This window comes from Notolepis coatsorum, assembly GCF_963971535.1.
Source record: "Notolepis coatsorum genome assembly, chromosome: 10".
NCBI lineage: Eukaryota > Metazoa > Chordata > Actinopteri > Aulopiformes > Paralepididae > Notolepis > Notolepis coatsorum.
This window is the reverse complement of record NC_140174.1, coordinates 103653062-103671797: the sequence shown is the minus strand read 5'-3', so window position 1 is coordinate 103671797 and position 18736 is coordinate 103653062.

The window sequence follows — 18736 nt, the reverse complement described above, 5'->3', positions numbered from 1 at the left end:
ATGTACAGTATTTTTGCAATATTTTCCTATACTGTAGCATACAGTTTTATGGAATCATAGGCATTATGATTAGAATACAGAGATTCATCCCCTCCCCCCGTGATGACCTGTGAGAGAGTAAAGCCGAGGAGGAGCGACATGTTTTCTGCAATAAATGCTGATATCGTGGCTTTACAATTGAAAGGGACTTACCCTCCTACCGGTCCCACTTTATTCAATGTCCTTTTAAATGCATGCAGTTCTTCCACTCAAGAGTGTACAGAGATGACCTTCTGTAAAAATGAAAGAGAGAGAGAGTTAGAGAGGTTATAATATGAAATCACAGTAGTGAGTATTTGAATGCAAATTCAAATCTGTATTCTTCAATGTGAATAGGATCATGTCTGGCATGCATTGTTAAATAAACAAATGAAATAGAGTGGTGTTGTTGTTGTTGTTGTTGTTGTTGTTGTTGTTCTACTACTTTCGCTTCATGCCAACTGTGCCTAGCAACAACTGATTCTGAATGCTTGGATACCCTATTTAGTGTTTGCGTGTGTGTGTTGAGAGAGAGAGATAAGATAAGATATTCATTTATTGATCCCCTGGGGGAAATTCAGGCATCATAGCAGCATGGGGGGGGGGTACAGGTAGTAGAAGACATACAGGTACAGGTCACAGAATTATAGTGACCTGTAAAAATAGAATAAAAAGACACTGTAAACAATATACAATATAATTAACTCTGGACATGCGCATATGGGCAACAAGGTGTGAGAGAGAGCGATGACTAGGTGATGCATGTATGGGTTTATATTCAGGTCACTGGTCAAACCTCCAGGCCTGCTGCATGGACATCCTGACCAAGCGTTTCCTGCCCAGTCTGTCGGTAACGCGATATGACGGCATGGAGGCTATTAAACTCTGTTGTTGTAACTCGTACTACATCAAACGAGACACGACAGAGTGTGACTGGGGCAGGGCACAACGAGACAACGACAAGCTGTTGTCGCAGATAATCCGCCCCCCCCCCCCCCCCCCCCCCCCCTCCCCACCCCCCGCTGTGCCTGCCCAGCTGTTCTACAGATGCTCCCCCCCTGCTGTGAGGTGAACTGGGCAGGTGCTGCTGCAGAGGTGCTAGGAGTAGGAGACCCCCAGGGGGTCCTCCAGTCGGCTCCTAACTAATTTAATTTAATTTCACTCCTGAATTAGTATAATGAGGGAACAACCATATCCATTATATCTTCCCAATAACAAGCCCCTGTAAAGCCCCTGTAAATGTCCTAACGCAACCCCCTCCAATGTACAATAAATGTCCTATTAAACCCAATAATACACGAGACCCTCTTCTTGGGACCAAGTAAGGTTAGTCGATAATCCAATGTACAGTTACCCCCCACCCCGCCTACCCAACCCCCACCCCACCGCCTCCAATGTACAGTTCCCCCCCCACCCCACCCCACCTACCAACCCCCCCCCCCTCCACCCCTCCTACCAACCTCCTACCTACCAACCTCCTCCAATGTACTCCAATGTACTCTCTTTTTAGACTCTTCTTGTATCAAAAACAGTACTGTATTTGTAAATCTGGTATGTCATAAATGTATAGATGTAGCAGTACTGTCTATCTGTATGTCATATAATGTTATGATGAATTGAAAATGGGGGACCCTGATGTAAACAAGACGAAAGTCTTTCTCTGATCTGCAACCCCTTTAATAGTTGTCATACAGAAGTACAGAATACTTTTATACAAAATGCTTCTTACTGTTACGCTCCAGAGACTGTGCAAGACAAGATAAGTATGAAATAAAATAACATAGTATAGCATGTAAATTAGAAGTAAAAAAATGAGGTCACAGTGTTCAGTATAGACATATGTACAATGTTCGATGCAGAATAGACGTAACTGAGTTACCATATAATATACAATATACTATGCAGTGTACTAATATACAATACTATATAGTGCAAGGCAGAAATGGGATGAGGTGCAATTTAGGTACAATTTACAGTAGGTGTACGAGTTGTAGTGCAAATCCTTTATCAATAATATAAAGTGTGTTTGTGTGATCTAAAGTGTGGAGAGTGGGTGCTGCAGTGTGTTGTTTGTTTAAGTGAGTGTGTGCGTGTGGGTGTGTGTGCTGTGTGCATTTGATGGTTGTTGCATAGTGTTTATTGTTCGTTTAGCAGCCTGATGGCCTGGGGATAGAAGCTTCTTCTGAGTCTTTCTGTGCTCGCCTTTAGACTCCGGTATCGCTTGCCTGACCGCAGCAGTACTGTATTGTACCCATTCTGCAATCTGTTAATACAATTTTCAATCAATCAATGATCAAACAGCAGGAGCTGTAGCCTACCCAACAGAAATATTCTCAGAAGAATTCCCTTGGCCAAAATTTTCAGATAGGGGTCCATGGCTTAAAGGGGGATGCCACCCATTTTAAGAATTCAGGACAGTTCAGTCAGTATTTGTGAATGTGCACCTCTTTCTCCTAAAGCTAGAAATCAGAGAGAACCCTACACTATAGGCCCTGGCTTTTATGAGGCAAGTAAATATTTGTGTGAGCTCTTACACCTAAATTAGGTTTTAATTCTGGTCCAGACCTTCTAGCAATAGTAGAACATAAACCACATTCAAGTATAAGAGCTCATGCAAACATATTGGCCGTGTAAAGTCTCTGGAGCAGCCCCAGATTTTACAGCACAGTTACATGACCGATTGAAGGGTTTCTCTCTGATTTCAAGCTTAAAAGTGACTGAACTGTCCTGCACAGGAGGAACATAGTGGATTGCATGGGTGGCATTCCCTTTTAATGCTATGTATTTGAGGGTCCTGCCACAAACAGTTTGAGTACACTACTTACCTTGAGTACCACTAATTAATGCCTACTACTCCATTCATTGCATTTGCTTCCAACTGGAAGAAAGAAAATCATTGTTCAAATCAAGGGCCTTGAATCAAGGCTTCAGCTTGGTCTGAAAAGATGCGACTTTATGCACATCCCCCTGGAGCTTCTTGGAATAGCCCACATAGGTTGGCCTGGCCCTGGGCCTACAACCTCGAAGTGGATCGAAGTGCCATGAGTTCACTTTCAGTTCACGGAAGGGAACGTTATGTCCTCTGCTCACACACGTGCATGCGCTTACTCCCCCTCTCCCTCTCTCTCTCTGTCCAGTCCAGTCCAGTCCAGTCCTCTCTCTATCTCGCTCCCAGTCCCCCCCCCCCTCTCTCTTCTCTCTCTCTCTCTCTCTTGCTCTCTCTCTCTCTCCCTCGCCCCCTCTCTCCCTCTCACGTATACCATAAAATAATTTATCAAAAACATGAGCCAAATGAGCTCCGAACACTTATACAGTAGGTGGACGAGGGAAGGTGGGTGCGGCCAAAATAGAAACCTTGTGTCTTCTAGTCTTTCAGGGAACGCTGCCTGGCCTGTAATAAAATCCATTGCTTTTCATGTAATAAACCCGATTTCGTTTATCAGAGGTGAATGAATGAATGAAAACTTTATTTAACAGATTGCAGAATGGGTACAATACAGTACGGCTCAATACACACAATTGTTAAGGGGATGCGGACCAGACTTTCGTCTTGTTTACATCACGGTCCCCCATTTTCAATTAATCATAACATTTATGACATACACGACATACAGATAAACAGTACTGTTACATCCAGACATTTATGACATACAAAATATACAAATATACAGTACTGTTTAAGAGACAGAGTTTCTAAAAGAGAGTAGCCTATACATTTGAGGGGGAAGAAACTGTACATTGGTAGTATGAAAATCATCTCAGAAGGGAACAATATTAAACTATTGTAATTGTCAAATCTTTACCTTGTGACCTTTTCCACTCCGCTATCAATGAACATGTTAATTCTGATTAATAATAATAATAATAATAATAATAATAATAATAATAATAATAATAATAATAATAATAATAATAATAATAATAATAATAATAATAATAATAATAATAATAATAATAATAATAATAATAATAATAATAATAATAATAATAATAATAATAATAATAATAATAATAATAATAATAATAATAATAATAATAATAATAATAATAATAATAATAATAATAATAATAATAATAATAATAATAATAATAATAATAATAATAATAATAATAATAATAATAAATAATAATAATGGGCCATCATTATGTTATATGCATATTTCCTTAATAATAATTATTATTATTAAGGAAATATGCATATAACATGATGGCCCACACAGCCTTTTTTATAGTTATAATGCAGAGGATAAATGGTAAAATGCCATATGAAGAGATTATAATTCGAATTGAATTAATTTCCTTTCCTATGCGTTGATAAACATATACAGAGACATTAATGTATAGCCTAGTTTATTATCCAAATGTTTAGGTAGGCCAACTGCCTACTTCTTCCCACGTTATTCCAATTTCATCTGCCAGAGACGGAGCTCATGCCCAGAATATCTCTGGAGCACATGTTCAGTTGGAAATAGGAGGGAGCATACACTTCAATGTACGCCCCCAACGCTGAGCAACATTTTATAGGAACAGTGTCCTTGCATGAACTAGCCTGCTTATCACACCCTGGGGGGACGGGAGTTTACATTGGACACAGATTAGCCCATGGGTCAGTTTACAGCTTCCTTTTGCCTGCCTGCTATACAGTGTGCAGAGTGGAATCCCAGTGTTACTGAATACATTTTCCATTTTAGAGGTCAGTTGCAAACTTGATGTGATGCAACTCTAATGTGGCCTCAGGTCTGACATTAAAGGAACACTCCAACATTTTGGGAAATTCGCTTATTTGCCATCTACCCTGGAGAAGATGCATACCTTTTTCTTCTCTGTGCATGCAGTAGAAGTAGGAAGACGTTGGGAACTAGGCTAATGGAGGAACCTACTTCCAGTGACTGACGCTAAGCTAGGCTAACGGTGCGCGTCTTCCTACTCCTACTGCATGCACAGAGAATAAAAAAGGTATGTATCTTCTTGTCTAAATCCAGGGTAGATGGCAAATAAGCTAATTTCCCAAAATGTTGGAGTTTTCCGTTAAACTACTATTAAAAAGTCCACAAGATGTTATTTCTACATTCATCTTTTACAACCATCATTGTGGTTGTAATTTTGAAAGTACATACTGTGCTTCTTGACGTGTAAAATTATACTGTGATTGCTTTTGCCTTGCTGTCCACGTTAACTGGGTGCACATTCCATTGTGTGAATACACATGTTTTCTGTGATTCTTATCTTACGTACATCTGTTTCCTATCTAGATCTTAAGCCTTGTCCACATGTAATTTTTAATTTTGAAAACTGTGTTTTTTCCCTCCTTCATTTAAAAAAATAAATTCCAGTCCACACCAACAACGTTTAAAAAAAAAAGAAGAAAAAAAAGTCTGTTTTCCACAACGTTTCCACAAAAACGTTTTCCACAGAGAAAATACTAAATTTAAAAAAGAAAGTCCTGCTTCATTTGTTAATCTTTTGTTGCTTAGAGCTTGTTACTGTCATGATCTGAGACATACAGGATGATCTGGGACATATATTATGATATTGGACATACAGGATGATATGCGACATACATTATGATCTGAGACATACAGTATATGATCTGGGACACATTATGATCTTGGACATACAGGATGATATGTGACATACATTATGATCTGGGACATACATTATGATATGTGACACAGTATGATCTTTGACATACAGTATGATCTGGGACACACATTATGATATGCCAGACTGTTGACCGGAACCCGCAAGAGAGACCACATCACCCCTGTCCTTGCCTCCCTTCATTGGCTCCCAGTACGCTACAGGATAGATTTTAAGGTTCTCCTATTTGTTTTTAAAGCCCTTAATGGTCACACACCCTCCTACATCTCAGACCTCCTATCCCCCTATTCCAACACCAGGTCCCTCAGGTCAGCCGATCAGAGGCTCCTGACAGTCCGGAGGTCTAACCTCAAGCTCAGGGGGGGCCGTGCCTTTGCTATCGCAGCCCCTGCACTGTGGAACAGCATCCCCACCTCCATTAGGCTCGCCCCCTCGATAGATGCCTTCAAATCGAGGCTCAAAACCCACTTCTACCTACTAGCCTTTCCCGTTCACTGACTCATGCCCTGTTTTTCTATGTGTTTGCCTGTGTGCCCTCCCATAAAACGGAGTGTGATTGTTGTCTATATGTATCTTGTGTATTTACCCTCTGTACAGCACTTTGGTTGACACGCGTCATGTGAAATGTGCTTTATAAATAAATTTGATTGATTGATTGATTGATGTGATATACAGTATGATCTGGGACACACAGTATGATCTGGGACACACAGTATGATCTGGGATATACATTATGATCTGGGATATACATTATGATCTGGGACACACAGTATGATCTGGGACACACAGTATGATCTGGGACACACAGTATGATCTGGGACACACAGTATGATATGTGACACACATTATGATCTGGGATATACATTATGATCTGGGATATACATTATGATATGTGACACATTATGATCTGGGACACATTATGATCTGGGACACAGTATGATCTGGGACACACAGTATGATATGTGACACACAGTATGATCTGGGACACACAGTATGATATGTGACACACAGTATGATCTGGGACACACAGTATGATATGTGACACATTATGATCTGGGACACATTATGATCTGGGACACACAGTATGATATGTGACACATTATGATCTGGGACACATTATGATCTGGGACACACAGTATGATATGTGACACACAGTATGATATGTGACACACAGTATGATATGTGACACTGTTATGTAATAGAGGCCTGATCACTCCTGTGTCACCGGGCATGCAGGTGAGGCCTGCCAATTAGCCAATTAGTGCTGATTGGTTACCTGCTGGGGAGCTTTAAAGGCAGACCTAGTAACACACATGCACTGTCTGTGCTTAGAGAAAGAGCTGTTACATTCTTCTAGTCCTTGTCCGTTGGGTTGCATTAGTACTTTAGTTTACAGTTACATTAGTAGTTCCTTGAGATAGTAGCACTTTGAGTTATAGCACGGGGTTTTGGTGTTGGTTTGCACATAGGTTGCGTGCCCATGAGCCAGGGTCGTAACAATTGGGCGCTCGTCCGGGATCTTTTACCCCTAGAACTTTGTTTGGTGTTTTTTTTTTTTTGTGTTGCACGGGGTGTCATCGTATTATGGTTTGGGTGGTGTTCGTTACATATGGTGTAACGTGGGGGCTGAGCCATTTCATCAAACAGGTGAGTATGCCGTATTTGTTTGTAATTTGATGTGACTACTTATGCTGTTAAAATATATAGTTTAGTGGGCTCCACATGTAGATAGGGACATTATTTTCTGGTTGTTGGTTAGCGTCCGGTGCACCACGTACTCCTGGGGCGGTCAATGAAATTATTGGTATATGATCTTTGACTGGTAGCAGGTGTGGTTGAAGAAAGTTAGGTCTACAGGGCATTAGTTTAAGGGTAGGTAGATTAGGGCGGCCAGAAAACACAGGTAGTGTGGTAGGGCTTGATTTAGTGTTTCTTAGGGTAGACATGTGGTGGGCCGGTTTTTTCTGCAGTTTAGACGTAGAAGCATATGTAGTCATATCAGGTTAGAAGGCGCACCTGTTTGGAAATGTTTGTTGGATTTATTTTGTTTGTTTGAGTGTTTGGTGAGCATACCTGGTAGCACCTAACACCCTGAGTGTATGACACGTCTATTTGGGGTGGGTGTGGTTTTTTTTATGTTTTTTTTTGCGTCCTTGAAATGTGCGCTCCGTAGCACACATTGCCACCGCGTCCCTTTATGGTTATTATTAGTGGCTTTGGCATTCTGTATGGTTCTTCAGTGGTTCGTCGTGGTTCTTTAGTCGTTCTTCAGTGGTTCTTTAGTGTTTCTTTGGTGGCTCTTTAGGTGAATTGTGTGTGTACTAGGGTGCTTTTGGCAGCTTTTTGGTGACTCTAAAGTGAACGGGTTGTGGCGCTGGTGCAGAAAAGATGACTTCCGTTAGGGATTTTGTGGATCACCCTTCACATGACATATTGGAGAGGTTTTCAAAAGAACAGCTTCTCGAGCTTGCTGTGCACTACAAGGTCGAGCTTACTCCCAGTGAGAAACGTTTGAAACCATCTGCCTTGGGTGCTTTGCGGGTTTTGCTCATTAGGGAACAGGTGCTTGAGGAGAGGGTGGAGGAGCCTCTATCGTCTGGCGCGTCTCCGCTATTACCTGGTGTAGAGGGTGAGTGGAGGATTAGGGAGTTGGAGTTTAAGGAAAGGCAGCTAGAGCGAGAGCGTGAGGAGAGGAGAGAGGAGCGTGAGCTTAAGGAGAGAGAGAGGAAAGAGGAGCGTGAGCATGAGCGTGAGTTTAAGGAGAAACAACTGTTGCTGGAGCACGAGCGTGCACAGAAGGAGCTTGAATATAAGTATGCTGCCTTGCAGGCGGGTGCTCTGCATCCAGAGTCACGTTCCGGTTTTGATGTAGGCAGGAATATTAGAATGGTGCCTCCATTTTTTGAGAAAGACGTGGAAAGATATTTTCCCCCTTTTGAACGGGTGGCAACCACATTGAAGTGGCCTGATACCGCCTGGACACTGCTGCTGCAATGTGTTTTGGTTGGTAGGGCACAAGAAGCCTACACTGCTCTGTCCCTTGAACAAAGCGCTGATTATGAGCTTGTTAAAGCTTCCATATTGAGGGCTTATGAGTTGGTCCCCGAGGCCTATCGTCAGCGTTTTAGAGGTTATCGCAGGTCGGAGGGACAGTCTTATGTTGAGTTTGGAAGGGAGAAGGAGAACCTGTTTGACAGGTGGTGCACTTCTCAGAGGGCAGAGTCAAGAGAGCAGCTTAGGCAGTTGATTCTCCTAGAGGAATTTAAAAGATGTGTTCCTGATACCGTTTCCACACATCTAAATGAGCGTGGGGTATCGAAGATAGGCGCCGCCGCTGTCTTCGCCGATGAGTTTGTGTTGACACACAAGTCAGTGTTTTTGGAGGACTACCGTGTTGAGTCCGGGGATAGGCGTCCTGTTCAGGGGGGCCGTTTCCCAAAACCTGTGTCTGCTGGTCAGTTAACTTCACCTCCTAGGCGGGGTGGTTCTGCTGGTGCATTCCCAGAAGGGATTATCTGTTTTTACTGTAAGGAACCTGGTCATATCGTTGCTGGATGCCCGGTGCTTGAGCAGAAAAATTTCAGAACCGTGGCTCTGGTAGAAACCATATGCAGGACACCTATGCCAACGTTAGATGGGGATGGGGAAAGTATCAAACGTGTGGACAAGGAGCTCGAGGGTTCCTCAAGGTTTATGATGAATGGATTTGTTTCCCTGACTAATGCACTAGAGTCCAAACAGGCTATAACAATTTGGAGAGATACCGGTGCTTTTCAGTCCCTCATTCTGGAGGGGTTTTTGTCGTTTTCAGAAAACTCTTCTTTGCATTCCGGTGTCGTTGTTCGGGGCTTTGGGGGTGGATTTGTGGATGCACCTTTGCATGAGGTCACGCTCAATTCTCCCTTAGTATCAGGCAATGTTGTTGTGGGGGTATGTTCTCACATTCCCATAAAGGGGGTGTCCTTCATTCTAGGGAATGATTTGGCTGGTGACAAAGTGTTGGCTACTCCGGTTGTAACTCCCATTCCTGTGGTTTCTGATGTCTCTAATGAGCTGGCACAGAAACATCCAGGAGTGTTTCCTGTGTGTGCTGTGGCACGAGAAATGTCAAAGGACAAAAGTGATGTTGTTGATACTTCGACTTGGGACATTACACTTAGTGACACATTCTTTGTTGAATTAAAATGTGTACCTGTGGAGAATTTTGGAAAGCACACTGTGGATGTACCTCTGCATAATGATTCTCTTGATTGTGGTTTTGTGTTAGGCCCGGTGGTGAAACCAGAGTTGACATGCGTGCCGGAGAAGCATGTGACAGGAGATGATATGGCAGCGCAGTGTCTCAAGGTCTTCCCAGCCTGTACGGTGGCTGAGGCCACGAACGAATTGGAGGATGAGTGTGGGAAGGATGCTATGAGAGGTGCTGTTGACACCGTTCTAGTTGGAGAGGCTACTAAGCTTGACTTAGGCTGCCAGCCTTCCCACAGTAGCTCTATTGTCCCTAATGTTTCACTTGTGGGCAGGGATGGTCCCAGTATGTCAGTTGATGATTCTGACATTGATCCACATGTCCACACTGATTCTCTGCCATGCACTAGGTGTGATGGTCAACCTAGTTACCTGTGTCCTGTGGAGCAGGAGCCGCCTTCGCGACCTGGTCTGTTGAGTGGCAGCCATTTTGATTTTGATCAGGACAATGTTATTTTGGGTGACGCCATTTTAGATGGTGTTCCAGACGTTATTGTGACTGTCGTACTGCCATGTTCCCGGTACAATGGGGCTGTACCTGAGGCGGTACAGCCTACTCTGGATGTTCACGGTGTGCAGTATCCTGAACTGCCAGTGCCAGGTGGGATGGATATGGGTGCGGTGGTGATATCAGTGATCTATGGTTTTGTTGTGCTGTGTTCTGTTCTGTTAAGCGCAGTTCTCAGGTTGATTTTGGTTTGCAGTATAATTTTGACAGATCGGTATCGGTGGTCGTGTTCGACAGGGGCCGACCCGGTTTTTGCCTTGAACCATTTTGATGTTTACGTTGGATCCTCCAGTTTACCCCTTGTTGTGTATACAAAAACCCTTCGGTTTTTCTTCGCAGCATGGTGAACTCGAACCATCGTTTGATGCGATGGAGTTTGTTCCTCCAGGCGTATAACTTGGATATTCGCCACATCGTGGGAGGGGCAACGTGCTAGCAGACGCCCTCTCACGATCATGGTACCGGTGTTTGTGGTACCCGTTATCGCTGTTGTGGTAGTGGCCCTGACAACTAAGGGGTCACAGTTGTTTTTTGTTTTGTTTATGGGTTGTTGTGTAGTGGTTGCCTCTTGGGCAACCAGTTTGGTGGGGGAGGTGTTATGTACTAGAGGCCTGATCACTCCTGTGTCACCGGGCATGCAGGTGAGGCCTGCCAATTAGCCAATTAGTGCTGATTGGTTACCTGCTGGGGAGCTTTAAAGGCAGACCTAGTAACACACATGCACTGTCTGTGCTTAGAGAAAGAGCTGTTACATTCTTCTAGTCCTTGTCCGTTGGGTTGCATTATTACTTTAGTTTACAGTTACATTAGTAGTTCCTTGAGATAGTAGCACTTTGAGTTAGAGCACGGGGTTTTGGTGTTGGTTTGCACATAGGTTGCGTGCCCATGAGCCAGGGTCGTAACAGACACAGTACGATATGTGACACACAGTATGATCTGGGAAACACAGTATGATATGTGACACACAGTATGATCTGGGACAGACAGTATGATCTGGGACACACAGTATGATATGTGACACACAGTATGATCTGGGACACATTATGATCTGGGACACACAGTATGATATGTGACACACAGTATGATATGTGACACACAGTATGATATGTGACACACAGTACGATATGTGACACACAGTATGATCTGGGAAACACAGTATGATATGTGACACACAGTATGATCTGGGACACACAGTATGATATGGGACACAGTATGATATGTGACACACAGTATGATATGGGACACAGTATGATATGTGACACACAGTATGATCTGGGACACACAGTATGATCTGGGACACACAGTATGATCTGGGACACACAGTATGATCTGGGACACACAGTATGATCTGGGACACACAGTATGATCTGGGATATACAGTATGATCTGGGACACAGTATGATCTGGGACACAGTATGATCTGGGACACACAGTATGATCTGGGACACAGTATGATCTGGGACACAGTATGATCTGGGGGACACAGTATGATCTGGGACACAGGATGATCTGGGACACAGTATGATCTGGGACACCTCTTTGGCCATGTCCTCCAGGGTCTCTTCCCCCTGCCATGGACATTTCTCTCCCTCTCTTTTTGTGCTCTGCTTGCTCTCTCTCTCTCTCTCTCTCTCTCTCTCTCTCTCTCTCTCTCTCTCTCTCTCTCTCTCTCTCTCTCTCTCTCTCTCTCTCTCTCTCTCTCTCTCTCTCTCTCTCTCTCTCTCTCTCTTCCTCTCCCTCTCACTCATGTTTCCCTGTATATTAGATTAGTTGTTCAGTGGTTCTATGAATTACGTTTCACTGTCTATGTTCACATGTAGTTCTATGTTCAGCATGTTCCCTATCTAGTTAATAAGTTGTAGTTCTTTTAGTTCCTGTAGTTCTATGTTCTACATTCCCCAGCTGTGTCTTCTTGTAATCTACCCAGGTGTTTCCCATTTGTATTCCTTCAGTTTATATGCTATCTCATCTGCCTGTTTGCTCATAGGGTTGCTCTTCCTGGTCCTTGTCAAGGAAACTATAAAAGAAGGAAGGGTCATTACATCGATGTGTAGCGCATGAACGTACATTGGTGCCAAGTGTGGAAACTTTCAGTTCTGCCGACATTGAGTTGAATTGGATCAGGCATCTCCTCGTTTATGACCTGCCTGTCATTTAAACAGGTTATTACCATGGATGTCAGAATCATCTGCAATTTGTTGCATTGTTATCCATCCGGCACATTTAGCATAAAACGCCTGTCGATTACATATACCCAAAGTGAATTGGAGTGAATTGGAGTTCACTCAAACAGTGAACTCCAAGCCCACGTGGTTGAACAAAAAATTCAAAGAAACAGACTAAGAAATGACATAAACAAAATTTCATCAATGACAAAACTGAGGAAAACAAAAACAAACCCCGCAAACTTTGGAAATTACTCAACAACCAACTAGGCTGCAGCAAAAAACTAAAAACCAGATTTACAAACATAAACATAAAGACAGAAAACACTCTCATCACAGACAAACTGGATGTGGCCAAATACCTAAACATATTATTTACAAACATAGCCACAACACTACCCTCCCACTCAGGGCATTATGGGGTAGAACATAGTAGCATAGTACAAAAACCTAGGGGTCCGCAAAGACGACTTCAAACTGGAAATGGTAACAACAGATGAGGTACTCAAAAAACTGAGCGCCCTCCAACCTAACAAGGCCATGCCATTGGCCATGACAACATCCCCTCCAAATTCCTCAGAGACTCAGCAGCCGCCATCACCCCAGTCATCACACACACAATAAACCTCTCCATAAAACAGGGACACGTCCCCAAGGACTTCAAAATTGCGAGAGTGACCCCCCCTGCACAAAAAGGGCAGCAAATTAGTCCCAGGCAACTGTTTCTATTCTTATACCATCTCGAAAGTCATGGAAAAAATAGTCTCTCCATCTCAAGGCTACTTCAGAAATGTGGTTCTGGTCCATTCCGAGCCACTGGAGCCGTCGGTGTTTGATTTCCAGCACCACATTGCGACAGTTTCTGTACAGGTCCTCATTGGAGATATTTTCTGGCCAAAAGATGTGACATACAGTATCTTCTCGAGACCACTATTGTGGAATGCATTGATCTTTTTCCACATCACTCTCAAACAAAACTTAAATGGGAAATGTATGACCACTTGACGAGGACCAGCTGAATGCACCTCCTTTTTGGGCTGTTCCCTGCACATATATTAATATTTCCAACAGCACTTGAAGGGGCCAATATGTCAGCCTCTTCCAGGGCCAGCAAACCATGGGATGTCTACGTGACACAATCGGCCTAATGCAGTCCCTCTGGAATCAACCCCCACTGTCTCCGGAACCCACAGGCGTTCTGCCAGACCTTTCCTTTTTAGATGAGAAGCACTCACTCACAGTGTGCCCTTATGCCCCAAGCACATGCTACTTTCACTCATGTTCAGAAAGTCTGCCCTCAGGCTTCACATGATGAGTATGAGCCAAAGCAGGCGGATCCACCAAACATTACCCAACTGGATGAGGTAGGACATATGAGAACCCTGCTATTACATTATTACCATATTAATTTCCTTCCAAGGTATATAAATCATACTGTACTTTATCTATTTATTTATTTTTAAAAACACTCCCATAGAAACACTGAACTATGTTGGCATGTGTTTTGCTATGCATATCCCAAAACAATCAGAATCTCTACTGGTCTAATGTCAACATTTCATGCGCAGTCATTTTCAGTGGAAAAATACTCCATGGAACTTAGTAGTAGCTTGAACTTAGAGTATCCAATGATCTCCTGATGTCTGCTGACTCTGGTGAATGCTCTGTTCTGGTCCTGTTAGACCTGAGCGCAGCGTTTGATACGGTCAACCACAACATCCTTTTGGACAGGCTCAGGGAGTGGGTGGGCATCTCTGGGAGCGCTCTAAACTGGTTTGCCTCTTATCTAAGGGAGAGAACGTTCTCGGTGGCTGTGGGTCCTTTTAAATCTGACCCCACCCCCCTCTCATGTGGGGTACCACAGGGATCGGTGCTAGGACCACTCCTTTTTGCCATTTACATGCTTCCCCTAGGCCTCCTCATCAATAAATTCACCGGCATTAAATACCACTGCTACGCAGACGACATACAACTACTCTGCTCTTTTAAACCCGACAACTTGGAGAAACTCAGCCTTCTCCAGGAGTGCCTGCTCGGCATTGAGAGCTGGATGGGGAGTAACTTCCTCCAGTTAAATGCAAAAAAAAACGGAGGTGCTGATCGTAGCAGCTGAAAAGACTGCAGCTAGAGTGGCCACTCACTTGGGGTCCCTTAAAGACAACATACGTCCCCACCTGAGAAACCTGGGTGTTGTCTTCGACCAGGCCATGAACCTAGACAAACATGTCAAAACACTCACACGCACCTGCTTCTTTCTTTTTTTAAAACTTAATTTTTTAGCGTTTATCGCTTTTCTGGTCAAGCATGACCGACAGTTGTAGGGTGAAACGGGAGAGAGAGCAGGGGGAGACATTCGGCAAATGACGGCGAGTCCGGGAATCGAACTCGGAGTCAACCAGATCCGTGACGCAGCACGGAGTCCCGCGACGCAGCGCGGTAACATGGTGTGCTACTGGAGCACCCCCACCTGCTTCTTTCACCTCAGAAACATTGCAAAACTACGCACCATCATATCTCACTCTGAACTAGAACTGTCCGTGCATGCTTTTATTTCCTCTAGGCTTGACTACTGCAACTCACTTTTCACCTGTCTCACCAAATCATCCACAGACAAACTACAAATGGTCCAAAATGCTGCAGCCAGGCTACTCACAAAGTCAAAAAAAATCATGCCACATCACTCCCATTCTGGTATCCCTGCACTGGCTCCCGGTACACTATAGAATTCACTTCAAAGTCCTCACTTTCACTTTCAGAGCACTTCACGGTCAGGCCCCTATCTACATCACTGAACTCATCCATCCCTACACCAACACCCGCTCACTCAGATCTGCCGATCAGCACCTCCTGGTGGTCCCCAGGTCCAGGCTTAAAACAAGGGGTGATCGAGCCTTCGAGGTGACAGCACCAAGGCTCTGGAACGCTCTCCCCCTGGACCTGCAAACTGCCCCCTCTGAAAACAACTAAAAACACATTTGTTCAGACAGGCCTTTGGTCATACACAGGCACTTTTTTCTTGTCCTCACTGTTCTATAGTTTTGTTTTAATTAGTGACTCATGATTTTATCCAAATTCTTTTATTCTACTTTTTCTATCTGGTTTCACTGTTTTTAACTGCTGTTTGTTGTTGTTGTCATTTATTTCTGATTTTGTTTTATTGTGTTTTTATATTAAGCTGTAGTGTAAAGCACCCTGTGCATTCGTGCTGTGAAGGGTGCTATATAAATAAAGGTCATTCATTCATTCATTGAAAGTGGCTAGGCATAGGTAACTCACCCTTGTGAAAGCCACAGCTCCTTTTGATTACGCTATTGTTACTCTATTACTCTACTACAAGTCATTGTAGTCATTGTAGTAGAATAATAGAGTAACGTTAGCATAATCAAAAGGAGCTGTGGCTTTCACAACGGTGAGTGAGGGTCTTGTAGTAGAGCAATAGAGTAACGTTAGCTTAAAAGGATTTGTGGCTTTCACAAGGGTGAGTTAGGGCCACCAGGGAGTAAATAACAACTGAATGTAGAGGTTTGACATGCGTGGCTTATAGCAGAGTGTTAACAAAAGTAAAAGACGCTGTGGTGACCTACCTATATTCCTACTAGCCACTTTCAAAATAACTTTCAAGTCTCATGGAGTATTTTTCCACCCCTTTTCAACATCAATGGCAGCGTGAATGGCATTCAGTAAGATAGACTAGAGGTCTATGAAACATACACTGTATACATCCAGGAACACAGCATTTATTAAAGACAGGGTACAATCTCCGGTGATGGCCAGAAGTCAAAATGACACTATTGTGATCCTTTAAACTCAAGTGAATTAGCAGGCTCTGTAGAGTGGCCACCTGTCATGCATGTACGCACAGGGCTCAAACCTGGGACCTCAGGCTCTCAAAGCAGTGATGCCTCCACTGTGTTAAAGGGGAACACCACCCAAATTAGGGATTCAAAAATGTTGTTTCCGTGTCCTATAGGAAGGTTTGATCAATATGTGGGAACATGAGCTTCTCTCTCCCAAAGTCAAAAACTAGAGAAGACTCAAACTTGTGATGTCATCGGGTACAGTATAAAGTCTGGACTGATTTTGTGGATCCATAGAATGTTTGTTTGAGTTTTTATACCCAAATGAGCTTTGTTCTATAGTAGTGTTCATGGTTATTTGACAAAAAAATTACCCATATAGTTTTATGGCATATACTCAGATAATTCCCCTGGGTGCTCTCATCTCATCTCACCTTTACTATTAGTCTGTGGACCAGCTTCAGGATTTAAAACTAAACATGTTTTGGGATTTGGGAGAGAGTTGGTCATTTCCATTAACACTTGTGTCATTGACCAGAGGAATAACATGCATGAATTATTGAATTCTGAATACTTCCCCTAAAATCTGTAATGCCGTTAAACAGTGACCTCTAGGCAAAAGAGCCCTGCTTGGTACTGTGCTTTGTTTACTTTTTTGTTTTGGAATGTCGTGTGGGTTGGAGTTTAGTCACTTATTCTGTGAATTTCATATTTCCAGAATTCCTAGACCTCTCTTGGTAGAGCCTGAGGTGTGACCAGGAGTAGCAACCCCTCCCCCTAAACCCACTGAAATCCAATCCACACACCAGACAAAAACAAAAACTGTAAAGTACCATGTCATGCCTAGAGAGTGAGTCGGTTATGATCCATAAAGAGGCCATGTGTAATATTGTGACATTCATGACCTCATCGCATGACTAATTTACGAGTAGTTCTAGTGATCATGGTATTGAAATGGAACTGCCCATCTAAAGAAAAGTGAAATGTTACCATTCAAGTTCAAGTTCAAGTTTCAAGTTTCTTTATTAGTTGTCATACAAAAATACAGAATACTTTTATATGAAATGCTTCTTTCTGTTTTGCTCCCGAGAGTGTGCTAGATAAAAATAGATAAATATAAAATAAGTATAAAATAGAAAGTCAAGTACGTAGACAAGTGTAAACAAAAAAAAAGTGTTCAACATACATATATACAATATACAATGCAGAGTAGAGAAAATACAATATACAGTACAATGCAGAAATGTGATGAGGTACAACTTAGGGTAAGGTGCAATGAGGTATGAGTTGTAGTGCAAATCTCTTTACCAATAAATATAAAGTGTGTTAAAGTGGGTAAGTGTGCTACAGTGAGTTGTTTATTTAAACAGTTATATTACTTATTCCTACAGTATCATGGGACAGTGGGGACTAGGCTGGGTTACAATTTAAGACACATACAAGGAGATTTATGTAACATTCCATAGATTCTAACCCGCTAACCCTGGTTCAGTGTCATATGACTATGAGGATGTTGCTTAAGTAGGGCGACATGGAGCATAACATGGAGTTGACATATCTGTCAGAAGTAGCAGAGGTCATCTTTCCTATGTAGGCTGTCACTTAGAGTTATAGTCCATTTACTACTTACTATCCATGTCTAGTTTACATGTTCCCAACCATTTTGCAATACATGCTGTATGCAATGATGTGTTTAATGTTTAGGCCCTACTATTTGTTTGCCTTTTTAAGATTAAAACGTTATGGCATCAGACCTAGCCTGAATTGAACTGCTGTTCCAAACTAACACGGGTGACCCAGATAAGAGGATATAGATGTGATGGTAAACATCTTTTGAGGATTATTTACTGGTGGAGACTATCCATTTCTTCCTGTGCGTCGGGTGATTGACAGGTAGCAGAGTGTAACATAATCGCAAAGAATGTCAGCGATAGGCGGGAAGCTGTATCTAGGCCACTCCTTCACAGCAAAACATGGTTTCTGGTCTCTGAATGCAAGCACGCTCGAACACACGAGAATAATTAAATAACAATAAAACAGGGGAACTTTGATGAAAACAAACTGGGGCTTTGTGTTTACTGTGATAGATTACCTTGCCGTGGCAATTCTCAAGTATGTTTGTTTTTCATACTGTACAAGAATGCGTGTCAGCGAATGGCTTCTTCTGGAGATTAATGAAGCCTGATATGTCACATGCAGACTGTCTGCAGACACCAGCAGGAATAATGCATATAGGAGACGGGCAACCAGTCTTAAAATAACACCCAGAGCAGCATTAGCCCCAGGGGGTTCTGAAGGGGAGTTTGGGATCTGAATGTCCCACACTTGGGAGTAAACTTGGTGCCCTCCAAAAGGCTTTCGACACTGTCAATCACTCCATTCTGATTGAAAAAATAAAA